Below are 27,689 nucleotides of genomic sequence, written 5' to 3'. Positions count from 1 at the left end.
TTCATGGGCGGGCGAACCACGGGAATTGAACCCGCACATGGTGGATTCACAATCCACTGCCTTGATCCACTTGGCTACATCCGCCCTCTAACTATGTCTAAATTATATAAATTTTCATACCTTTTCATTATTCTTTTCTTCTAATCTTCTAAAATATTAAAAAATAAGAAATATTCATTTCTCTATATGTATACAGAAAAAGAATACTAACAAAAAGTAAGGGAGTAATATCCACAATGTTGATATTACTCCTTTACAAAAATTCATATCTTTAAACCAAAATATTATCCATTTATAGATGGAGCCTCAACCACAACTAGGTCTAGAGGGAAATTATGAGCATTACGTTCATGCATAACTTCCATACCAAGGTTAGCACGGTTAATAATATCAGCCCATGTATTAATCACACGGCCTTGACTATCAACTACAGATTGGTTAAAATTGAAACCATTTAAATTGAAAGCCATTGTGTTGATACCTAACGCGATAAACCAGATACCTAATACAGGCCATGCAGCTAGGAAGAAATGTAAAGAGCAATAATTGTTGAAACTAGCATATTGGAAGATCAATCGGCCAAAATAACCGTGAGCAGCTACAATATTATAGGTTTCTTCCTCCTGACCGAATCTGTAACCTTCATTAGCAGATTCATTTTCTATGGTTTCCCTAATCAAACTAGAAGTTACTAAGGAATCATGTATAACACTGAATAGGGAGCTGCCTAATACACCAGTTACACCTAACATGTGAAATAGGTGCATAAGAATATTATGCTCAGCCTGAAATACAATCATAAAGTTGAAAGTACCAGAGGTTCCTAGAGGCATACCATCTGAAAAGCTTCCTTGACCAATTCGGTAGATTAAGAAAATTGCAGTAGTAGCTGCAACGGGAGCTGAATATGTAACAACAATCCAAGGGCGCATACCCAGACGAAAACTAAGTTCCCACTCACGACCCATGTAACAAGCTACATCAAGTAAGAAGTGTAGAATAATTAGTTCATAAGGACCGCCGTTGTATAACCATTCATCAACGAATGCAGCTTCCCATATCAGGTAAAAGTGCAAACTGATAGCCGCAGAAGTAGGAATAATGGCACTAGAAATAATATTGTTTCCATAAAGTAGAGATCCAGAAACAGGCTCACGAATATCATCAATATCTATTGGAGGGGCAACAATGAAAGCGATAATAAATACAAAAGTTGCGGTTAATAAGGTAGGGATCATCAAAACACCAAACTATCCGATATAAATACGGTTTTCAGTGTTGGTTATCCAATTACATAAGCGACCCCATAGGTTTTCGCTATCGCATCTCTCTAAAATTGCAGTCATGGTAAAATCTTGGGTATATTGAAATTGAATTATTAGGGACTCTCGAGCACACGAATTCTTTATAACTATAGAATTAAGGGCTTGTTATAAAATAGTATAACATTACTTATATACGGGTGACAACGAATACCAATATCCACTGTATCCTGTTATTGATCTAGATTTAGACAAATTTTATTTTTTTACCTCATTTCACCATCCATTCAAAAAAAAAGGTTTTCTATATTCTCTAGATATGACTTCTCTATGATATGTAATAGTGATCTATTCATTCTTTTGCTATATTAATTACAATATATAATTTATCTATTAATTAGAATGGGTTGCCCGGGACTCGAACCCGGAGTTAGTCGGATGGAGTAGAAAAGTCCATGTTTAATCAAATAAAACAATAAAAAAAACCTCCCCAAGTCGTGCATGCATTTTTCATTGCACACGGTTTTCCCTATGTATATATCTAAACTTGAGTTACTTTTCCAAAAGAGGAATCTTGAAACTCAACTCTGAATATTTCATAATTCTTTATATATATATATATATATATATATATATATATATATATATATATATATATATATATATATATATATATATATATATATATATATATATATATATATATATATATATATATATATATATATATATATATATATAATATTTAACTATCATAACCAATCATTCATCATGGACCAGATCGTTACTGAAAAGAATATCCAAATGTCAAATACGATTTCTATGTAACCTCTGCAAAGTAGAGGAATCTCTTGGAAAAATCAAAGGAAGATTTTTTCTTCCTCTATAAAGAATTATTCCAATAATTCTTCTGAACCTGATCTTTTCAAAAAAGCGCGTACAATACTTTTGTCTTTACAAGCCAAAGTTTTAATACAAGAAAGCTGAAGTATATATTTGATTCGATTACAAACGTTTTTTTAGGATCCATTATAATAATGAGAAAGATTTTTGCATATTAACAAAAATCAATCAATAATATCAAAATCGGATGAACCGGCCCAAACCGGCTTACTAATGGGCTCCCCTAATACATTACAAAATTTCGCTTTAGCCAAGGATCTAATTAGAGGAATAATTGGAACTATTATATCCAATTTTTTTATAACAATTTCGATTAGAAATGTATTTTGCAACATTTGACTCCGTACCACTGAACGATTTAGCCGGACATTTGAAAAATAGCCTAAAAGCTGAAATGAATGTTCGGATAATGGGTTTATAGTGATCATTCTTGGTTGAGACCAAACATAAAAAAAAAACATTGCCATAAATGGATAAAATAGTGTTTCCATTTGTTAATCAAAAAAGGCGCATTCTTTGCAGCCATAATGCATTTTCCTTGATATCGAACATAATGAATGTTAGGATCCTTTTGAAGAATGTTAAAGGATACGACAAATCTTTAGCAAAAACTTTTCCAAGATGCTCTCTTTTTCCATAAATAAAAAATTCGCTCAAAAAAATGCTAAAAGATTTGAATCCTAAATGAGAGGATTTATTACGTAGAAAAACGAGGGTATATTCATATTCACATACATAAAAATTATGAAGGAACAAGAATAATTTTGGATTACTTTTTGAAAAAGTCGAAATTGATTTTTTGATAGTAATAAAACTATTCCAATTACAAAAATGATAAAGAAACAACCATAATAAATGAAAAGAAGGGGCATCTTTCACCCAGTATCGAAGGATTTGAACTAAGATTTCTGGATGGATATGATAGGGTATTCGTATATCTGACACATAATTTAAATATGTAAATTTATCTTCCAAAAAGGGGAAAATGGAATGAATTGATCTCAAATTTTTAAAAGATTTGAGGATTTCTGCCTCCTAGAAGGAAGAGCTTAATTGTCGGAAAAATGGAATTTCCATGACGATGGCAAAACCTCTGATATTATTTGACAATCCAAATTCTTATTATACCCCGAAAATGGATTTTTGTTAGAATCATTATCCAAAATGAATAAATGATTTTGCTGATACATTTGAGTAATTAACCGTTTTATAATTAGTAAACTATATTTATTGTCATAACCTACATTTTCCAAAAAAAAAATGGATTTATGAAAATGATGACTATAAGCAAGTCCATAAATATACTCCTTGAAAAGAAGTGGGTATAGGAAGTCATGTTGGAGATATCTAGATCGTTCTAAATATACTTAATATTCCTTCATTTTCTAAATTCTATTTGGTCAAAGGATCAGAGATTCATTGGATTCTCAAATGATACATAGTGCGATACAGTCAAAACAATGTATTCTATATCTATATTTGAATTGAAATAAAAAACAAATATGAATAGATACCTAGAAAACGAGTTAAAACTGATTAATGGACTATCTCCCCTCGCTTGTTCCTTCTCATTTTACCAAGCTAGTTAGAAATCCTTTATTTTTTGGATCAATCGCTCTTTTGAATTTGGAAAAAAATATCTTTATCAATATACTATTCCTTCTACACATTTCTTGCTACCCCATAACATAATGGGGTATAGCTAATAATTAGGACTCATAACAAAAATCCTTAATCCATTCGTGGGAAAAACTTTTTCCAGAGCAAGCACTAATCATTTTTTAACGTATAATTAAATGCGGTAATCATTCAAATAAAAAATGCAAGCTCATTGCTTTTTGTTTCCCTATAATTGGAGCAGCTAAGCTTTATCCCTTTATTAATTCAACTCAACGTAATTCATTTGTTCTGAGTCAACAATTCAAAGAAAAATATTGGTCGGATCCAATAGGAATGATTTTTTTTTAGAATTCACCGTTGATACGACATGCTGCTTTTTCCATTCATTCCTTTCTGGATCATTCGTGGTCTTAAAAACCCTACCGATGGTATTGATGAACCAATTAGTTCATAGAAATATGTAAAAAATGGAGCCGCACTAAAAATCCGAATACTCTACCATTGAGTTAGCAACCCTAATCAAACTAAAAAAAAGGATGTGTATAGCCAATCACAATAAAAAAAGATGCAATTCTATAAATAATAGAATCAAATGTTACATATTACATTAAATTACAATGAAAAAAAATTAGAAAAAAAATTAGAATAAAAAATGATAGACCACTTATTTAGTACAGTACTGTAGTTATTTGTCTATTACTTTTAAATTATTATTATTTTTTACATATTTTTCATATTTCTATTTCACTTTGAATAAGAAAAAAAACTTCTTGTTTGTATCAACCAAAATACAACGAATCCACCATTAAGATTAAGTAAAAAACCTATCTGACATGAGTCAATCGATCCATTTATCCACGATCAGATTATATTTGTTTGATACACTATTGTCAATATTAGTGTTGAAATATACATATATATATATATATATATATATATATATATATATATATATATATATATATATATATATATATATATATATATATATATCGATCCTTCGAGTCGATAGGATTTATTATAGATACAACAAGCATTGTGTAAGTATTTAGCTCAATCCTTTTAGTAAAAGATTGGGTTGAGTTTAATGGAAATTAATAGAACGAATTATTATTACTGGATTATAAAGTATCCATTGCTGGGAATTCAAATTTGATTTCCTTCTAGACTTCACAAGCAGCAGCTAATTCATGACTTCATTTGCAAGCTTCACGGATAATTGCATTACCCTCGCGAGCAAGATCACGTCCCTCATTCCGAGCTTGTACACATGCTTCTAGAGCTACTCGATTCGCTACAGCACCAGGTGCATTTCCCCAAGGGTGTCATAAAGTTCCTACACCGAATTGGAGTATAGAATCATCTCCAAATATCTCGGTCAGAGCAAGCATATGCCAAACGTGAATACCCCCTGAAGCAACAGGGATAACACCTGGTAAAGAAACCCAATCCTGAGTGAAATAAATACCGCAACTTCTATCTTTTTTAATATAATCATCGCGTAGTAAATCAACAAAACCTAAAGTAATCTCCTTTTCTCCTTCAAGTTTACCTACTACAATACTGTTAGATGCCCAAGTTTGCTTATTTGAGCTATCAAATGTGGGCATCTTTCACTCATTTTTGTCGAAAAAGTGTTTGAAACCGCCCTTGCTTTTGTTGATTTGCAATACTATGTGAAATGATCTTGGTACCTTTAATTTGTGTGTTATTGTGCAGGAATTAGGCATGGAAGAGTAGAAAACTAAGGCACAAGAAAGATGGCAAAGGAACCAAGAAAGAAAGCAAACATAAGCAAGTTCGCTAGGCGAGTGAGATAGCGAAGTATTCGCTAGGCAAGCACGCAGCGAGATGCCAGCGAACACTCCCAGACTTGGACAGAACCAAAAAGATCAAAACTCGCTGTGGCGAGGGAAGTAGCGAAGTATTCGCTAGGCGAGCATCCAACGAGCAAGTAGCGAACACTTCCAGTAGCAAAAACATCAAGACTCACTGGAGCGAAAGAGAGAAGCGAGGGCTTCGCCTAGCGAAGGATTGTTCGCCTAGCGAACAGATGCAAACTTGTCTGGGATGACTCCTCTGGACGCAGGCTCTTCTGGTGACTTATTTTGGGGCTCGCTAGGCGAACCATTCTGCTCGCCTAGCGAGCATGACAGCTCAACAACCATTTCTATAAGTAGTATGGGCTACTTTTTGGAAGGGATATTATCTTCATCTTTTTACTTGTTTTTTGCTGAGGTGATTTTTGTGCCCTAAAAACCCCATTTCTCATTCTTCTTCTTCTCTTGACAATATTTTACAAAAAGAAGGTGGATTCCCATCCAATTTCGATTTTTCGACTCGGATGTTGATCAACCTTCTTCTGAAACTTGTTGCTCAAGCTACCATGAAAATGAGTAGCTAAGTCTTTCATTTTGTTAAGGTTAGATGTAGATGATCATAAGCTTTGTATGTATATGGGTTGATCTTCATTTGTAAACTCTTTGATGATGAATGTATGGTGAAAACCTTATTTTATTGATAACTCTTTGTGTTGGTTTATCATTGAAAAGTGTTTTCCAACTCTTGACCTAGGTTTTCATCCATCCTTGTTCTTTAGCTAGAGATAGTTTTGAATGAGTTTGTTCACTAAAAAGTTAAACCTAAAAGTTGTCATTTTGATAGATTGTGTGAGAAATCAACAATGGATCAAAATGGGAAAAACCCACAATGTGTGTTAGAAATAAACACATTGGGAGGATTTTGTGAATGTGTTTATCATCTAATGGAGTTTATGAGTTTTGTTTGATCGAACATATGCATGCAAAGTGATCGTCGAACCCTAACTTTGACAATCTTTCTCAAATCGTAAAACCAAAACTTTTACCGCAATTTCTTACTTTTTATGCAAGTTACCGTAACCGAAAACTAAAACCCCCTTGTTACTATAAGTTAAGAACTTAACAACTGTCGAACGGTGGCAATATCACATAATCCCTGTGGAGACGATAACAAACCCCGATACTCTATCCTTGTTCTAACAAAATGGCGTCGTTGTCGGGGATTGTGAATTGATATTGCGAGCATCGTAATAGTTGCTGAATTTTTAACTTCTGAATTTTTGACTTGTGCTTGTTAATTTGTTTGGTTTAGTGTGCAGCTTTCATTTTATGCGAGGGAAGGTTCCTGAGGACCAACTTCTTTTTAATCCCGAGATCGAAAGAACCGCAAGGAGACTGAATAGCAGAACGAGACGAAGGAGGCAACAAGCTAGACAACAACAAGAACAAGGAGAAGGTTCTTCTACAACACACCCACCACCTTTCACACCTATCATGGATCCACCACCACCACCGCCCGTTTCCACACCATGTGTGAACAGTCCGAGGAATACAGCTCAGTTTGCCAACCACACGGGAAGGCAAGCCGAGATGAAGACGGGAACTCTTAACTTGCTATACGAAAGTCCATTCACCGGAATGGACCATGAAGACCCCTTTGCTTATCTCACCAAATTTTACGAGATAACATTGGCAGCCGGAGTTGATCAAGCTCAAGAGCTACCGTTGTTCAAAAGACTATTTCCTCATGCTTTGCTCGGCAAAGCCAAAGATTCGTACTTGGATCAAACACCTGCAGTCATGACGGATTGGAACGTGTTGGAAGAGAAGTTCATTGAAAGATTTTTCTCCCACAACCGGTTCATGGAATCCAAAACGGCTATCTCCGTGTTTTTGCAAGAAGCCAACGAATCATTGAATGAGGCATGGGAAAGATTTAAATCCATGCTTCAAAAGTGCAAATGGCATGGTTTTGACGAATTGATGCAAATCCACATTTTCAAGAATGGACTTCAACCTAATTGCAAGACTTTATTGGATGCTACCTCGGGTGGTTCTTTGTTGTTTAAAAGCGCCGCCGAAGCTACTGATATCATTAACCGTATGGCTCTAAATGACCTCCAAAGTCAAAGTAGAGGCAACACTTTGAAGAAACCGGGAGTGCTTGAACTTGGGACAAACGATGCTATTCTTGCCCAAAATAAACTCATTTCACAACAAGTTGAACTCTTAACTCAACAAATAAAAGAGTTGAAAGAGCCTTCAAAAGCTAAACAAATAGCTTGTTGTGAGCTTTGCAAGGGTGATCATGACACCGGGTTTTGTCCACCTCTCGGGTTCGAAGAGGTGAATTACATGGAAAACCAACGAGACTACCAATCGAGGCAACAACAACAACAACAACCGTATCAACAACATCCTCAAAATCAACAACAACACTTTCAAGGGAATCAAGGGTTCCAACCAAGGGCTAACTATCACCATAACCAAGGTTATGGGGGTGGTACTTCTAGCCGTCAAAATCCTTACCAACCTCAACAACCGCCGGTCGTGACTTCAAAGTTAGAAGAGACATTGACACAATTTATGCAATTGTCGATGGCTAATCAAAAGAGCAACAATGCGGCAATCAAAAATCCTGAAACTCAAGTCGGTCAACTTGCTAAACAACTAGCGGAACAACAACCCGGACCATCTTTTTCGGCGAACATGCAAACGAATCCAAAAGAGCATTGTAAAGCGATAACGACGAGAAGTGGAAGGGAGTTGATTAGTGAGAGTGAAAAAAGAGAGGATGAGAAAAAAGATGAGGAGAAAAAAATAGAGGATATCATTGATGTTGAAGTTGGGGAGTGGAGTGAGGAAGAAGTTGAAAAGAATGAAAAAAATGGTGAGGTAGAAAATAAAGAAAGTGTGGAAGTTGAAAAAAATAAGAGTGATGAAGTGGAGGTGGAGGGAGTAAAAAAGAAAAGAGAGAGGAATTCTAGAGTTTCTAAAGGAAAGGAGGTAGTGGGCGCTACTCCAATCCAAAACCTTCCGTATCCACATGCTCCATCTAAGAGGGAGAATGAACGGCGTTACGCCCGGTTCATGGATATATTCAAACAACTTCAAGTGAACATTCCGTTTGCCGAAGCATTGGAGCAAATGCCTAAGTATACGAAATTCATGAAAGACATACTTACTAAAAAACGGTGGTACACGGAACCGGAGACAATTGTTCTAGATGCTAGTTGTAGTGCAATCATTCAACGGACGCTTCCAAGAAAAGAGGTTGACCCGGGACGAGTTACTTTGCCGGTTACAATTAGTGATGTCTATGTCGGAAAAGGACTAATTGATTTGGGGTCAAGCATTAATCTAATACCATTGTCTATTGTGAAGAGGCTTGGCAACATTGAAATGAAGGCCATCCGGATGACTTTGCAATTGGCCGATAAGTCGACTACCCATCCTCATGGGTTAGCCCAAGATGTATTGGTCAAAGTTGACAAATTCTTCTTCCCGGTTGATTTCATTGTGATTGATATGGAAGAGGATGACGATGCTCCGCTTATTCTTGGCCGACCGTTCATGAAAACCGCACGCATGATGATTGACATTGACGATGGTTTGATGAAAGTAAGGGTCCAAAATGAAGAAGTTACTTTTGATCTATTCGAAGCCATGAAGCATTCAAAGGATAGTCGTGATAGCTTTCGCATTGATGTGATTGAAGAGGCAACTTTTGAAGTTTCTAAACATATTCATGAGATATCTCCTATGGAGTTAGCTCTTGGTGACTCCTTTGAAGTTTTCACAATTGAAGAAGAGCAAGCTCTTGATGAATGCCTAAGGGAACTTGATAGTCTAAAAGAGTTACATCTGTGGGAAGTTGAGGAGGAAGTATTGAAGAAGGAGGTTAATGAAGAAAAATCGCCGATTGAATTGAAAATGTTACCTTCTAATTTGAAGTATGCATTCCTCGACGAGACCGAAGCAAAGCCGGTTATCATAAGCAATCTTTTGTCAAAGAATGAAGAAGCCCGCTTGATCAATATTTTGAAAAAGAATCAAGAAGCCATGGGTTGGACTCTTTCTGATCTCAAAGGAATTAGTACTTCCTATTGCATGCACAAGATCTTAATGGAAGAGGACTTTAAGCCGGTAGCTCAACCGCAACGCCGCTTAAATCCTACTATGAAGGAAGTTGTTAGAAAGGAGGTTGTTAAGTTGTTGGATGCGGGAATGATTTACCCGATTTCGGATAGCCCATGGGTTAGTCCTGTACATGTGGTTCCGAAGAAAGGTGGCATTACCGTGATTCAAAATGAAAAGGATGAGTTGATCCCGACAAAAGTGGCAACGGGGTGGCGTATGGGCATTGATTATAGGCGGTTGAATACCGCAACTCGAAAAGATCACTTTCCACTCCCGTTCATGGATCAAATGCTAGAAAGACTTTCTGGGCAACAATACTATTGTTTCTTAGATGGCTATTCCGGGTATAACCAAATTGCGGTTGACCCGGCCGATCATGAAAAGACGGCTTTCACATGTCCTTTTGGATTTTCGCATACCGTAAAATGCCCTTTAGGTTGTGCAATGCACCAGCGACTTTCCAAAGATGTGTGCAAGCTATTTTTTCCGACCTTATCGAGAAACCAATGGAAGTCTTTATAGACGACTTCTCCGTATTTGGTGGTTCCTTTGGTCTATGCTTGGACAACTTAGAAACGGTTCTTGAAAGATGTGTGAAGACAAATCTTATTCTTAATTGGGAGAAGTGCCACTTCATGGTGACCGAAGGGATAGTGCTTGGCCATAAATTCTCTTCAAGAGGGCTTGAAGTTGATCATGCTAAAGTTGAAGTGATTGAAAAGTTGCCTCCTCCGGTGAATTTGAAGGGAGTCCGAAGCTTTCTAGGGCACGCCGGTTTCTATCGGCGCTTTATCAAAGACTTCTCAAAGGTAGCTAGGCCTTTGAGTAACTTGCTAGCTAAGGATCAGGTATTTCTTTTAACTGATGAGTGTTTACAAGCTTTTGAAATTTTAAAGGAAAAATTGGTTACCGCTCCAATTATAGTCGCTCCAAATTTGAATTTAAATTTTGAGCTCATGTGTGATGCGAGTGACTATGCAATCGGAGCGGTATTAGGCCAAAGAAAAGAGAAAAAATTTCATGTGATACACTACGCAAGTAAAGTTCTTAATGAGGCTCAAGTTAACTATGCCACCGCTGAAAAAGAATTACTTGCGATAGTGTATGCGCTTGAAAAGTTTAGGTCCTATCTGTCATACCCCGATTTTGGCCCTGAAATTTTCTTCCCACCAATCACTCGTTTGCATTCTTTCTTCACTCACCTTCATATCCTTCATTCATGATCATATTTATTATTTCATATTTATTTTTATTTATTATTTATTTACATTTTTCACGTTCCAAATTTACATTCATATTTGCTTCATTCGCATTAAAAAAAAAAAGGAAATCCATTAATATTGAGAGTGGAGGCCCTGCAGGTTGGGGGCAAGTTATCAACGTCATTGAGAAAAATGACCGTTTCTACATAATCATTCATATTTCAATTACGTTATTCATTCATTTACATGCATGACCTTAAAACATCACCACATGAATACATGGAGTTTCTAAGATGCAAAGAGAGATCCTAAAACTTTTTTGTGAACTTGTTCTATTCGCCTTCCAATTATTGAATCTCGAAGAGAATGTCCCCTAAACTTGAAGGAAGCCATATCTAGCATATGTTTTGTTGCACCTAGGTGTGCGGATCTGCCGGAATCGTTGCAAGTTCAATTGATGATTTCTTCACCTTTTGTGTGGTGATATTGGTGGACGAGAGCATGTTCGATGTGCACTTGAAACTGTGGGCCCTTCGAATACCCTGCCAATTTTGCAAGGCTTTGAAATTCTAGCAGGAGAGCATGATATGATTATAGAAGTGAAGCAATAGGGCACCACTTTTGGGCTTGTTACAGTCTGGTTTATTAGAATTACATGATGGGGACGTAAATGCAAGAGGTTATTTTCAATGTTCCAAGCTGGAGATATCATTTGTGACATGTTTGCTGGTATAGGTCCTTTTGCCACTCTTGTCGTACAAAAAAGGGAGGATGCTTAAGTCTATGCAAATGATTTAAGTCCAAATAGCATCCACTATTTGAAGATTAATACCAAAATCAACAAGGTTGATGATCAAAATATCTTCATACAAAATGGATGCTAGACAGTTCATATCCTAGTTGATGTAAGTGCCAAATTCTGAGCATAAGATAGAAAATGATGTTCCCATTGTTCATACATATTACACATACAAGATACAAGACAATACTGAATCAAATTCAGAAAAATGAGTTGCTGAAAAGTTGATGCAAAAGACCTGCAGGAATTGCATAAAACACTCCAAGGCATCCAACATGCTGCATCACCAAGACAACCATGACAGTAACCTCACACACACTCAATACATTTTTAATACACAAGTTATATAGCAAATAAATGATGTTATGTTATAGTATATTTATCACTTGCACATGCAATGTAGAATGTGCTACACACAACGAGCACATGGTATTACTCAATAAACAACACCCACACAGCTACTACAAGCATAACTATAAACACCTGCATTTTTTTGAACCATCCATGATAACAAAACCAGCTTTGGAAGCTCTGAAGGATAGACTCATGACCGAGAATGTGGCTGAAGAAATAGCTGAGAAGCTATGTGAATCAGTGACAGCAAGTGAAGAAAAACCTGATGACAACACCTATAGTTCGGTCAATTCTGCAATTTCCATTGAAGATAACACATTAACATCACAAGTTTCAACTTCTTCATGTCAACTTCGAAAAAACAGTCTTCCTCAAATCACCTCTTCCATTCTTCTTGAACTACCTTTCCATTTCCAAAAGATAAGTTGTGGATAATTCAGCATGTTGCTGTTACTTGCATCTCTTTAGATGAAGGACTTTCACCCATTGATAGCCGGTATCTAAACAGACCTCAAACCTGCAGGTTTTGGTTTCCAAGCAAACAAAACAAATTTGACATCAAACCCAATTGTCAACCTCTCTGTTGTTATTGGAACTAATGTAATTGCTCTCGGTCACGATTCTTCTTACGACACAAAAACGGGCGAATTAACTAAGTTTGATGTTGGTTTGAACTTCACCAAAGATGATTTGGTTGCTTCATTGGTTCTGAATGAGAAAGGTAATGTCCTGAATGCTTCATACTACCATGTTGTCAACCCCTTTACCAAAACAGCTGTTGGTGCTGAGGTAGCTCACCGATTCTCGACCAAAGAGAACACACTCACACTTGGAACTCAGCATGCATTAGATCCATTGACCACCGTGAAAACCAAGCGCCTCATGTAACACCCTTCTAAAATACCCCAAAATATTTAATTAAAACAACAAATAAGTATCTATCAGAGTAAATATGCAAATTAAGGGTGTCACACAATATTTCACATTATTCCTCAAAGTAGCTTGTCATGCTCATTTATTTATCAAATAAAACAGTTGCATAATACGCAGTGGATAGAGATCAAATCGATCATTCAAAACATGTAACATATTACATGTAAAATGGTTCACAACCAATCAACAACACAATTAAAATGTTCCCTCCCGATGTTACATCTATCAGAGCATGACCCACTAAGGAGACTACACTAGACTCCAAGCATTAGCTTCTACTCAACTCATTGCTCGTTACCTGAAAAATAGTTGTAAGGGTGAGTTCCTCAATCGATATAATAAGCATTATAAAATATCATGTCATGTTAAGTAATTTAACACATTAATCACCCTAATCATATCACACGTTCAGTAACGGCACATCAACCCAATTATCATACTCAATACCAACACAATTCATACTCATACTCAATGTCAACACAACCACACGTATAATATTGGAATACATCCATTCATATTATACGCCATACATACATTATGCAATGAGACTCCACACATGCGGTACCGACTATTCTTGAACATATAGTTCAAGCTCACCGATCAATCCAGATACGGCTACTAAGCTCACTAGTCCCACTCATTTGAGACCTAGTGACTCACTCACTAATTCCTCACCATGGGAATTAGCTACAGCCCCAAAGGCTATGCTATGCACACTAATCACCTAGCATGCAAACATCAACAACAAATCCACAATGATTCACTCACTAATTCCTCACCATGGGAATTAGCTACAACCCCAAGGGCTATGCTATGCACGCTAATCATCTAGCAATGCAACATCAACAACAATCCACAATGGACATATGCTCCTACTCTAAGCCATACAACAGTCCATTCACAAATACATGTATAATACATACATTCACAACATTATGCATATCATCATACATCATCAATATTTTATCACATAAGCATATCAGATCATGCCAAACAACAACCACAGTATTAGCACACTCTACTAATACCTATACTACTCAAAACGACGGGAAATGATCCCTAATATATCATACATCAGCTGAATTACGTGACTCAGCTGAACAGCTAAAAACTGCACGACAACAGCTCAGGAGAATCACCATCCTGCCCATACGCGTATTGCCTAGTCCCATACGCGTATGGCCCATTTCTCAGCCAATCCCATACGCGTATTGCCTACCTCATACGCGTATGCTACGCGTACCACATCCTCATACGCGTACCAACAGGGACAAAACCACGTTCAAAACATCATCTTCCTCATCCATACGCGTATTGCCTAGTGCCATACGCGTACCAGACCACCTCATACGCGTATTGCCTAGTGCCATACGCGTACCAGACCACCTCATACGCGTATTGCCTAGTGCCATACGCGTATGACCAGAACCCAGAATTTCCAGATCTGCTATGGCTTTCTCTGCTACGAGATCTACCCAATTCAACCTTCCACAGTCCAATTTTCACACATCGTTCGTTATGTCATCTAACACGAATCATACCCTATTCGATTTCACAATTTCTAACACTATTACATCTAATTCCTACGAATTTCTTTCGATTATAATCTAAATTTCGTTCATCCAAAAGTTCCCAATTTCATCATGCATCATTCCAATCAGAGACAAATCAATGGTTTATCACTACCCATTACATACTATCCCATAATACCCATTAAACGATGATAAACCCCCCTTACCTGATAAATCCGGCGAATCCTTTAGCTTGAAGCTCTTCCTTCTTCAACCCTCTTCCTCTTGCTCTGCCTCTTTGCCCCTTTCCTCTTCTCAGCCGCTTCTCTGTTTCACGTGAAAACTTTTCTTTACCAAATGGGATTCTTTTTCCTTATTTCCAACTTATATATTTTCCAATTTATATTATTATTCCAATAATAATAATAATTCAATAATTCCAAAAATAATAATAATAATAATCCAATTATCTAATTAAATTAATAAATATATTATTAACTTAATTTAAATAATCATCACATTATTATCGGGGTGTTACACCTCACGTTTTCACCATTTCACTGCAGTAACAAAAAACACAAACTAATTAGCCAAGGCAGTAAAGATTCGAAAAATTCCCAAATTGGCATTAGGACAAAATTCAAAGAGAAAGCTAAGTTCAGAATACCGTTTTCGGTTTTAGCATTAAACAGGACAACCCAATTTCTGAGCATCAAAAGGAGTTTTACAGAGATACTCTTTTGGAACCCAAGGGACCAATTCGAAACCCTAAGCTGTGAACATAAATAGGGAGAGGCGAATCAGTGAAGACAACGAAAAAAAACCCTAATAGAGAGGCGAAATTGAAACTTGAAAGTAAATCAAAAACCTAATCCTAAGATAAAAGAAAACCAACATTTGAAGAAGTGAAGGGAAGAAAGCATTACCTGAGCTCGCCGTCACCGTCGAAGGTTAGCCGTCCTGTCCAACTTTCTCTTGGGGACCATGGCTTCTTTGTCTTGTCGCGCTTTGCTTGAGAGACGATGACTGAGCGATTTCTTGAGGGAGATGAGAGGTTGAGGACGCGATCGATTGAAAGAGGGTTTGGTGTGAGTGAGATTGAAAGAGACGCGACTGTGGGTTTGGTGTGAGTGAGATTGAGAGAGACGCGACTGTGAGTTTTGCTGAGAGTGAGTGAGAGAGATTCATGAGATTGGGGAAGGCGATTGTTGAGAGTGTGAGAGAAAAGTGAGATTGGGAGAGAACAATTCTGTTACTATTCCAACTTTTTTTTTCTTTAATTCGTTTTAAACAGAATAAGTTTTTTGAAACCATTAAAAATTTTGTTTAAACTTCCTAAATAGTTAATAAATGTTTCCTCCTTTTCAATTCATATTCCCATTGAAAAACCCAACAGCCAAGCGGCTGGGTTTAATTAGGTTAGTCCAACAGATTTTCTTTTTTATTAGTTTTTTATTTTAACTCTTTTTTTAATTTATCTTGGTTTATATATCTAAGTTAGTATTAAAATAATAACTAGTCATAGGTGGTTTGGTGGAGAGGGGTGGTTTGTATGATCTTTAGTGGAGTGAGTTCGATACCCATGTGTAGTATTTTTTTCTTTTAACATTTTTTATGTTTATGCTTTATTATATTCATAGTTTCATTATCATAACATAGATTTGTTTTCTTTTAATTGCATCATTCATTCAAAACCATTTTAAATTATTAAAATCACATTTTTTTCTCGATTCAATGTCGAGCCCATTTTTATACCCTTGTAAGTCGATTGCTTTTAAGCATCGCCACCAACCTCACATGGCTTACTCTTGGGCTTTCTTACAATGAGCCGGTTCTCTTGCACTTACACTCATACTTTTGCATTATTTGTTGTTTGGGCCCGATTTAATTGTTTCATGATTTTGAATCCCCATTTGACAAAATGTACCCCACTCCCCCGATGTGTAATAATTTTGTACTGTTTTATTTGTTTGACTGTTTAGTTAGATACTAACACAAGAATAAAATCAACAATTTCAAAAATACAAAAATATGACTCGATCCAACGTCGAGTATTTTTCTCAATAAACAAATCAAGCCATTTCTCCCTCCTATTCTATTCCATTCCTTTCAAACTTCCATCAAACGCTTGATCCAACGTCAAGCCATTTCTCATAATAAAGACTCAAAAAATATTAATTCATATTCAAGACCTTTTCAATAAAGATGGAAATGGAACGTGGTGTATACCGCGCACTCCTGAGACTAGGATTCGAGATGTATATCTCGCCAATCCTAGCTCTCGCCATCATCCAAATTTATCCACTTTGTTTTCTCTCAAACACTCATTCAAATTTCTCTTAAACGTCCATCAATACTTGATCTAGGTCAAGTCATTTTCACCACAAAACTCAAAATACCTAATTCTTATTTAAACACTTTCTCAATAAAGGTGGAAATGGAACATGGTGTATATCATGCACTCCTGAGGTTAAGATTCGAGACGTATGCCTTGCCAATCTTAACTCTCGCCATCGCCTAAAATTGTCAATGCGGTTTCTTCAAACCCTTTCTCAATCAAATTCCAAAATACTTAATTCCTATGTTAACCTCTTTCAATAAAGATGGAAATGGAACATGGTGTATACCATGCACTCCTGAGGCTAGGATTCGAGATGTATATCTCGCTCATCCAAGTTCTCGCCATCACTCAAATACATTCAACCAATCCAACTCTTTTCTCGCCACCGTACGATTAATCAAGAACCTTTTTCATAAATGAAATATATATTGTCTTAAGTGATACAAAACAATGTTTCGGCCACGATTGTTGAGTAGAGATAAACGACGCTTTTCCGAATGTAGATTTATAAATTCGTTCGATGTGTGGTATGCGTCCACTCCTCATCTGTTTTGGGTAAAACAATGTTTTCGTCGATTAATACAGTATAGCTTTCGCTAAAATCGACCAACAAACAAACATTTTTCTACCCAGAACTACGTAAGCCTTGATTTCTCTTTTGAGATACGTAGGAGCAGGATTTTTAAATCTTGTCAGGCCCACTAATAAAAAACTTAGGTTTAGTCCTTCGTCAAAAATCCAAAAACATTCTCCTTTCTTCTATTATTTCTTTCGCACCTAATAACTTGAAAAGCCTAACATTTCAAACTAACATTAACGCACACAACTGACCTAATGGTTCCCATTGAGTACAACGGACGTGAGAGGTGCTAATACCTTCCCCTTGCGATGACCATATCTTATCCTTTATTTTGTCTTGGGTTTTATCGATATTTCCCCTTTCCTTTTTAGGAATAAATAAAGTTCGGTGGTGACTCTGTTCAGTCCATCATTGCGAGCGTGCAATCGCGCTTCGCTTTGAAGTCGTATCCCCATTTTTTTCGAGGTGCGACAGATGGCGACTCTGCTGGGGACTAATCAATCCTAAGCGAGTCAAGCCTAGTTAGGACGTTTGTGTGCCTTTGATTGTTTAATTGTGTGGCTTTTCTTTATTGTTTTTTATCTTTATTGTTATATTGTTATATCTATTGAATATTGGTTCTATTGTGATTGTTGGTACTTGGGTATTTGATTGCAAACCATGTGGGAAAGACTCTACACCCGAGTCTAGAGTGAAAAAACATAAGATAGGACAATGGTTGAGTAGTACGGACTCCCGAGGTGAATACTTCGTAAGGGTCGGTACGAGAACCTCACTTAGAGTAGATTCTTTTGCAAATATTGTCGCCCGAGGTGTATACCTCGTAAGCGTCGATGTTTCAAAGGGGCCCATGACTCTAAGGACTTTTTTAGAATATTAAACCTTTGGCCAACTAGAAATGATGGTTGCGTAGTATGGATTCCCGAGGTAAATACTTCGTAAGGATCGATACGAGAACCTCGCTCAGAATAGATTCCCTAGATGGAGTTGATGACCGGAAAGTATTTTCCGTAAGCGTCAAACAGTATTTTGAATCCATGACTCTGAGTATCCTGTTTAGAACCCAGTCGATGGTTGCGTAGTACAGACTCCCGAAGTGAATACTTCGTAAGGATCGGTACGAGAACCTCACCCAGAATAGATTCCCTTGATGGAGTTGACGACCGGAAAGTATTTCCCGTAAGCGTCAAACAGTCTTGTGAATCAATGACTCTGGGGATCCTTTGTAACAAAGCCCTAGATCATACCCGGTGAGAATCCCGTTTTGGAAAGCAATCAAATTTATCCATACCTCAGACCTTTGAACCTATCCAAAAAAAAAAACATTGCATCCATCCATTCATTGCATATGCATAAAAAGCAAAACTCTTAGTTTGTTTCGCATTATTTCAGGAATCCAAGACTTGTTAGTAAGATGAATCCTGAGAGAAGAGGCACTTTTCAGTTCAAATACAAGAACGTGGACCTTACCAGCCTACAGAAGTTGAGTGCCAAAGTAACACCTCTCAAACTCAACAGCTTTGTACAAAACTATGGAAGAATTCTGGACATCCTAAATGAGAAGATGGACATGATGACCGCAGTGACTATTGCTCAGTTCTATGATCCACCTCTACGTTGTTTCACGTTTTCTGACTTCCAGTTGGCTCCTACCTTGGAGGAGGTTGAGAGGATCATAGGCCGGAACTTGAAGGACCATAATCCATTTCCTAAGCTCGATGAAGATATTCCTCCCAAGAGAATAGCTTCAGCTTTGGGTCTGAAAGTTTCCGAAGTCGTAGACAATTGGGATGTGAAAGGACCTTTCAGTGGTTTCTCTAGGAAGTTCTTGGAAGATCAGGCCAAGAAGATGGAAAAAGAAGGGAATTGGGAAGCCTTTTATGTTGTGTTAGCCGTGTTGATATATGGGATAGTCCTCTTCCCAAATATTGACCATTTTGTGGACCACATGGCGGTGAGAATTTTCCTCTCTGGTAACTCTGTATCGTTCCTCTTGGCAGATCTCTACTACACTCTCCATGATCGTCATGAGAAGAAGGGAGGAATCATCTTATGTTGTGCACAGTTGTTGCATGCTTGGTTTAGATCCCACATGCCCGAAGAAGGTCCTTTTGTCTCAAAGGAACTCAAGCCTTTCCAGAAGTTAGATTCCCTCACCTCCAGTCATGTTAAGTGGTATATCAGGGATTGGGAAACCGAGAATGTGATTGTCAGCATTGGAGACTTCCCCAATGTTCCTTTGATAGGAACCAAGGGTTGCATCAACTATAACCCTGTGTTATCTCTGAGGCAGCATGGGTACCCTATGAATGGCCCTCCGAAAGCTGAAGCTCTAGAGCCTTTCATATTACATGGTGTTGAAGCGGATCATCCCATGGTGAAAAAGATCAAGAGGTCTTGGCAAGCAGTTATCAGAAAGGGTAAGGAGTTGGGTAGGAGAAATGTCATCGCTCAAGAGCCTTACACTTGTTGGGTTAGAGAAAGGGTTCAGATGATTAAACTCCCTTATCCATTTGATCCCTCTATCTATCCATTGGTTCCTGAGCCAGAGCCCATATTACCTGAAGATGTGGAGAAGCTCAATGCCCGTATCAAGGAGTTGGAGTTGGAAAATGTTGATTTGAGAATCAGGCTTGGCCGAGTCTCGATAGAGAATGGGAACTTGAAAGACGATCAACAAAAGAAGGACAAAGAGCTTGAAGTCTCCAACAAAAGAGCTAGAGAGTCTGAAGCGAGGAGAGAAAAGTTTGGACAAGCGCTCTATAGCACTAAATCTGTGTTCAAATCAAAGGAAGAAGAGTTGGATAGAGCTCTACTCCGGATTCAAAAACTCAACAAGACTCTGGAGCTGACCCTTGAAATGAAAAGGGAAGCACGGCTGATTTCCGAGATTCGTACTCGTGAACTGGAGAATACCATTCAAAAATACAAGGATACTCTGGAACGTGAGAAGCTGAAGACTGAAGAGTCAGAAAGAGTTTGCACACGGTTGAAACATCATTTGGATCGAGCCGATGCTAGAATCCAGGCACTTGAAGGTGGGGATCAGGATGCTGCCTATATGGTGTTGCTGAATGAATGCAGATATTGGAGAAACCTCTATAGGGACATAGAGGTGACTAAGGCTGAAGACTTGCGCATTATCCAAGATCTCCAAGGGCTTTACACTGAGTGGAAGGGAAAATTTCTGAAGCTGTCCGGATTTGCGAGTTCCATCATGCAAGAGCTACCCGAGAAACTGCAAGAGGCGGATTGGTGCATGTGTCCAGAGAACACCCCGCATCAAGTCTTTAATTTCATTAAGTTTTGTAAGGCAATGTTAGAAGGGTTAACTACCGACCTTGCTACGATTCGGAAAGCCCATAAACCATGAGCACGTTGTTTGTATTTGAACTTAGATACGAGATTAATGAAAAAATCGCTTTTGAGATTCATTTTATTGTGTTTCATTTCCTTATTATTTTGAATATTTGCAAACAAGTGTTGTGACGTTTTTGAAATGAATGATTGAAACTAACCAAGAGTTTTGCAAACAAAATGCATTCATACATGCATTCATGCATTTTTCAAAACAGAGTCTCATTATGTCCTTTCTTCCTCCAGTTTCACGCTGAATTTTCAACACCAGTATAATACTCGTGCCAGAGCTCGTCAAAGAATGGCAGATCAAGAGCATGAATTGGAGCGGGTGAGCTCAGAGCTCGAAGACCTGCGTGGAAACATGGGTCAGGTCATGGAGATATTACAGGTCATCAGGGCAAAGCTAGATACCCAAACAACGGTTGTTTCTGAAATCGCAGGTCCATCGATTGAACCCTAACCTACGAGGGCGGTACCACCAACCTGGCCAACCTATGGTTTACCTCCCGGTTTCACGCCTACAGTTGAAGGCGCCCCTGGTTTTGCACCATCCGCTTAGCAGACGGCTCCTCTACCGACCATCAATGAAAATCATCCAGTGGTTCACACGTTCGCACCTCCTCTCGTTCGTGCACATGTGCAACCCTACTTTGAGGATCAACAACATGCTCCAGACTTTTCAGATGAAGATGAGGAAAGGCAAGAGGACATAAGAGGGATGAAGGAGAATTACCAGATGCTTGAGAAGAGATTGAGGGCTATGGAAGGTGACCAAGTCTTTGGTGCTACCGCTAAGGAGATGTGTTTAGTATCAGGTCTTGTGATTCCTGCGAAGTTCAAGACCCCAGATTTCGATAGATATGAGGGTCACTCGTGTCCTAAGAGTCACCTTATTATGTACTATCGAAAAATGGCTGCGCATGTAGAGGATGACAAACTCATGATACATTGCTTCCAAGACAGCTTGAGGGGTGCTCCCTCTAAGTGGTACTTAAGCCTGGATCAGAGTAGGATTCGTTGTTTCCAAGACTTATCTGATGCTTTCATCCAACATTATAAGTATAATATGGATATGGCCCCAGATAGGAGGCAATTGCTCAGCATGTCCCAGAAAGATAAGGAGTCTTTTAAGGAATATGCGCAACGATGGAGGGAAGTGGCCTCGCAAGTCGAACCACCTCTTGCTGAGAAGGAATTAGCAGATTGGTTCATGGATACAGTCAAACCCGTGTTCTATGAACAAATGGTAAGTAGTGTATCAGCAAGCTTCTCTGACCTGGTCGCCGTGGGCATAAAGGTCGAACTTGGATTGAAGAATGGAAAGATGATGACTACCTCTGAAACATCTGGTAGTAATGCCAAAAAGTTTCCTGGAGGATTTCAAAGAAAGAAGGAGGGGGATACGAATGCAGTGTCAACCAGTCAAAGAAGGAGTCATTCATGGAAGAAACAACATCAATTTACTCAACAACACCAATTTTCTCAACAACAACCAGCTTATCCAGTACAATATGTTCAACAATCGTATGTGGCAGCTGTCACGCCAAATTTTAACCAATCACAAGCTCCTGTTTATCAACCTGCTCAACAAGCACTGATATACCAGCAAGCGCCCGCGCCACTTGCCTATCAGCAGCCAAGGGCACAGGCTCCTCGTCTGCAAAATCCTCCAAATCAAAATAGGGTACAAAGAAGTAGAGTTCCGTTTGCTTCAATCCCTATGACATACACTGAATTGTACCCATCATTGCTACAGAAAGGGTTAGTGACGCCAAGATCTTTGGGTCCTCCAACAAATCCTTTACCTCCATGGTACAATCCAAATGCTCATTGTCCTTTCCATGGGGGTGCCCCTGGACATGATTTAGAAGGATGTTATGCTTTAAAGCATATTGTGCGAGACCTAGTTGAGAAGAAGATTCTGTCATTTCGAGATGTCGGACCCAATGTCAAAAGTAACCCTTTGCCAGCGCATGGTGATGTCAATGCCGTTGAGGATGCTTCTGATGTGTGTATAATCAAAAACGTGGAAGATGTTAAAACTCCGTTGCTAGCGCTCCATGCAAGATTGGTGGGGGCTAGATTGATTGATACATGTCACGACGACTGTGAGGAATCTGCCGTTCATCCAAGAGGATGTGAAGTGGTACAAAATGATATTCAGAACTTGATGGATCAAGGCGTTTTGCAAATTTGTGGTCCAACAACGAATGAGGAAGTTTCGGTCATTGAACCCGTTTTTAATATACCAGAACCATTCGAGGTAACTTATCACAGAAGAGATGCTATTCACCCATCACCTGTGGTAGTTTGCATGCCTACCCCATTTCCTTTTGAAAGTAACAAGGCGGTACCCTGGAAGTACGGCATAACAGTGGTAGATGGAGTGGTAGATGGAAAGCCCGAAGTTGCTGAAGATAAGAAAGGTTTGGAGAATGTTGACACCGACATCACTAACATCGCAGGGACAAGCAGGATGACCCGCAGTGGTTGGATTTATACTCCCAATTTTGATATGAACCCTCAAGAGCCAACAAAGGGAGCTGCAAATGTAAATCCTACCCCAGAACATGGAGGGGCACAGCCGGCTGTGCAAACAGATGAAGCAAGTGAGTTCCTAAGAATAATAAAGAAATCTGACTACAAGATAGTTGATCAGTTACATCAAACGCCATCAAAAATATCTATCTTGTCCTTGCTTCTGAATTCCGAAGCTCATAGGGAGGCTCTACTGAAAGTGCTTGCTCAGGCTCATGTTACCCAAGATATAACGGTCGGCCAATTCGATGGAGTGGTCGCCAATATCACAGCCTGCAATACTCTAAGTTTCAGCAATGAAGATCTACCCAAAGAGGGGAAGAATCACAACCGCGCTATGCATGTATCCATAAAGTGCCAAGAAGATGCTCTAGCCAGAGTTTTAGTTGACACTGGATCATCCCTCAATGTTCTACCAAAGAGGGCACTTGCTAAATTGTCTTACCAAGGTTCGGAGTTGAAACCTAGTGCGCTTGTGGTGAAAGCATTTGATGGTTCACGAAGGACAGTAGTTGGGGAGGTAGAGTTACCGATACAGATTGGACCGCATGTATTCCCCATCAATTTCCAAGTCATGGACATAAATCCAGCTTATAACTGCCTTTTGGGACGCCCATGGATACATGCTGCTGGGGCAGTAACTTCTACTCTACATCAAAAGATGAAGTTCGTTGTTGATAACAAGCTCGTTATTGTCTCTGGTGAAGAAGACTTTATTATCAGTCAACTCTCCTCTTTCCGTTATATTGAGGCTGATGAGGACGCCTTAGAAACTTCTTTTCAAGCCCTTGAAATATCAAATGCCACACTTGAAGAGGTTAAGGATCCTGTTGAGGAAGCTAGTTTGTCATTCGCCTCTTTGAAGAGCGCAAAATCAGCAGTTGAGAGTGGAGGCCCTGCAGGTTGGGGGCAAGTTATCAACGTCATTGAGAAAAATGACCGTTTTGGTTTGGGGTACAAGCCTTCTGCTAATGGTGGAGCCCTGGTCCCTGCAAAGGACCGTGTGCGAAGCATACAAGAAGTTTTCCTGAGCAAAGGATTTATCCATGGAGAACAAGTGGGTGCAGTGGAAGATGACACTGAAGATGAGGAAACATCAAATCTGATATACCGGTGTGAAGCAGCCCTGACAAATTGGGAAGCGGTTGAGATTCCAGAAGTTTTTCCTGCGTCAAAGTAATTGTTGTTTTCCTTTGTGTGTTTTTTGAAAATCCTTAGCTCTACCAAAGGCTAATGGATCATTTGTAGGGCCCCTTTTGAATTTCAAAAAAAAATCATTATGACAAATAAAGAGCATTTTGTTCAAATTCTTGTCGTTCATTTATCTGTTGTTTTTCTTAAAATGGCAATCCTTTCAAAAACTACAAAAAAAAAATTTGTTTCCCTTCTTTTGCATTTTATTTCCATTTTTCTAAAAAAAAAACATCATTAAAAAAACATGCAGAATAATCAATAAACCAGTTGAATTCGATGACCCCGCTACTTCATATAATTTTGAACTCCCCATCTATCAAGCGGAAGAGGAGAGTGAGGAAGATGGTGATTTCCCAGAAGAACTGGAAAGGATGCTCGAGCACGAGTCAAAGGCCTTTCAGCCACATCAAGAACCAGTGGAAACAATCAACCTTGGCACCGAGGAAGACAAGAAAGAGGTCAAAGTTGGGACTACACTTGAGGCAAGCATCAAGGAAAGATTGATCAAGTTGCTACATGAATATGTAGATGTATTTGCTTGGTCATATCAGGATATGCCGGGTTTAGATACTGACATTGTTGTCCACAAGTTACCACTACAGCCAGATTGTCCGCCAGTGAAGCAGAAGCTCCGAAGAGCAAGACCTGACATGGCTCTAAAAGATTTGTGACGAGGTGAAACGTCAATTTGATGTCGGCTTTCTAGCAGTTGCAAAGTACCCCCAATGGGTAGCTAACATAGTACCTGTACCCAAAAAGGATGGCAAGGTCAGGATGTGTGTTGATTATAGGGATCTAAACAAAGCTAGTCCAAAGGACGATTTCCCCCTGCCACATATTGACACTCTGGTAGACAACACTGCTAAGTTCGCAGTCTTCTCCTTTATGGACGGATTCTCGGGTTATAATCAAATCAAGATGGATCCAGAAGACATGGAAAATACCATATTCATCCCCCCTTGGGGAACATTTTGCTACAAGGTAATGCCGTTCGGTCTCAAAAATGTTGAGGCAACTTACCAAAGAGCAATGGTCACTCTTTTCCATGACATGATGCACAAGGAAATTGAGGTTTATGTGGATGATATGATTGTAAAATCCCAAAGTGAAGAGGATCACATAGACCACTTGCAAAAGCTATTTGAGCGTCTTCGGAAATTTCGACTACGACTGAATCCTGCTAAATGCACCTTTGGTGTCCGATCTGGAAAGTTGCTTGGTTTCATTGTTAGTCAACAAGGAATTGAGGTAGATCCAGACAAGGTTAGGGAAATACAAGAAATGCCTTCTCCGCGTACAGAGAAAGAAGTTAGAGGATTCCTGGGACGTTTGAACTACATCTCTAGGTTTATATCTCATATGACTGCTACGTGTGAACCTATATTCAAGTTGCTCAGAAAAGATCAAGAAGTTGAATGGAATTCTGACTGCCAAATGGCTTTTGAGAAGATCAGACAATACCTGCAAGAGCCCCCTATTCTAATTCCACCTGTTCAGGGGAGACCACTCTTTATGTACTTAACTGTGCTTGAGAAGTCAATGGGATGTGTGCTGGGACAACATGACGAAACCGGTCGAAAGGAGCATGCCATCTATTATCTAAGTAAGAGATTTACCGATTGTGAATCCCGATACTCACTCTTGGAGAAAACTTGTTGTGCTTTAGCATGGGCCGCTCGTTGTCTAAGACAATACTTGATTTGCCACACTACTTTGTTGATCTAAAAAATGGATCCAATAGAGTACATCTTTGAAAAGCCCGCTTTGACTGGAAGGCTCGCCCGTTGGCAGACGTTACTATCTGAGTATGACATTCAATATGTGTCTCAGAAAGCCATCAAAGGAAGTGTGTTGTCTGATTACTTGGCAAACCAGCCCGTTGAAGATTACCAGCCGTTGAAGTTTGACTTCCCTGATGAAGACATTATGGTAGTAAAAGATTGTGAAATCCCAGGACTTGATGAAGGACCTGAACCCGGATCTCGATGGAAGCTCATGTTTGATGGTTCCTCCAATTACATGGGGCATGGCGTAGGAGCTGTCCTGTTGAATCCAAATGGTGGATACACTCCCTTCACAGCAAGATTTTGTTTTGATTGCACGAACAATATAGCAGAATATGAGGCGTGCATCCTAGGCATTAAAGCAGCCATTGATCTCCGAATCAAAATCCTCGAAGTGTGTGGAGACTCAGCATTAGTGATATACCAAGTCAAGGGCGAATGGGAAACCCGTGATACCAAGTTGATCCCATATCGTGCCTATGTCATGGAATTAATAAAATACTTTGACGAAATCACTTTCCGTCATATCCCGAGAACTGAGAATCAAATTGTTGATGCTTTGGCTATGTTGGCTTCCATGTACCAAGTTAGATTCCATAATGAAGCACCTCTCATTCAGATCGAGCGGAAAATTGAGCCTGCCTACTGCCAGTCAGTTGAAGAGGAAGTCGATGGTAAACCTTGGTTTCACGACATCAAATGCTTTTTGCAAAATCAAGAATATCCAACAGATGCAACAACCCTTGACAAGAAAACATTGAGGAAGTTAGCATCCAAATTCTTCTTGAGCAATGGTGTGTTGTACAAGAGAAATCACGACATGATTCTGCTCAGATGCGTGGATGGACGTGAAGCGGACTTGTTGATCAAAGAGATTCATGAAGGATCCTTTGGAACTCATGCCAATGGGCATGCCATGACCAAGAAGATTTTGAGAGCTGGTTATTCCTGGTTGACCATGGAATCCGACTGTTTCAATTATGCTAGAAAATGTCATAAATGCCAAATCCATGCCGACAAGGTACACGTGCCTCCGACCCTGCTAAATGTTTTGACGTCACCTTGGCCTTTCTCAATGTGGGGCATCGACATGATTGGCGCCATTGAGCCTAAAGCTTCCAATGGTCACCGCTTCATCCTGGTTCTCATTGATTACTTTACCAAATGGGTAGAAGCCGCCTCTTACGCTAATGTGACAAAGCAAGTGGTTGCACGGTTTCTCAAGAAAGAGATCATTTGCCGTTATGGAATTCCAAACCGGATCATCACAGATAATAGGACGAATCTGAACAATAAGACCATGAAAGAATTATGCGAGAGCTTCAAGATTGAGCACCATAACTCTTCA

At 38.9% G+C, this 27,689-nt stretch overlaps 3 pseudogenes; all 3 read right to left on the bottom strand.

Annotated features, from left to right (window-relative positions):
• Positions 1-272: 272 nt before the first annotated feature.
• LOC127118865 (photosystem II protein D1-like) lies at positions 273-1,352 on the bottom strand (annotated as a pseudogene).
• Positions 1,353-2,024: 672 nt separating this feature from the next.
• Positions 2,025-3,547, bottom strand: LOC127118864 (maturase K-like; annotated as a pseudogene).
• A 1,434-nt stretch (positions 3,548-4,981) lies between these two features.
• Positions 4,982-27,689, bottom strand: part of LOC127118863 (ribulose bisphosphate carboxylase large chain-like) — a 38,267-nt pseudogene continuing 15,559 nt past the window's right edge.

Source organism: Lathyrus oleraceus, chromosome 2 (assembly GCF_024323335.1).
Source record: "Lathyrus oleraceus cultivar Zhongwan6 chromosome 2, CAAS_Psat_ZW6_1.0, whole genome shotgun sequence".
Lineage (NCBI taxonomy): Eukaryota > Viridiplantae > Streptophyta > Magnoliopsida > Fabales > Fabaceae > Lathyrus > Lathyrus oleraceus.
This window is presented reverse-complemented; position numbering and strand designations above follow the sequence as displayed.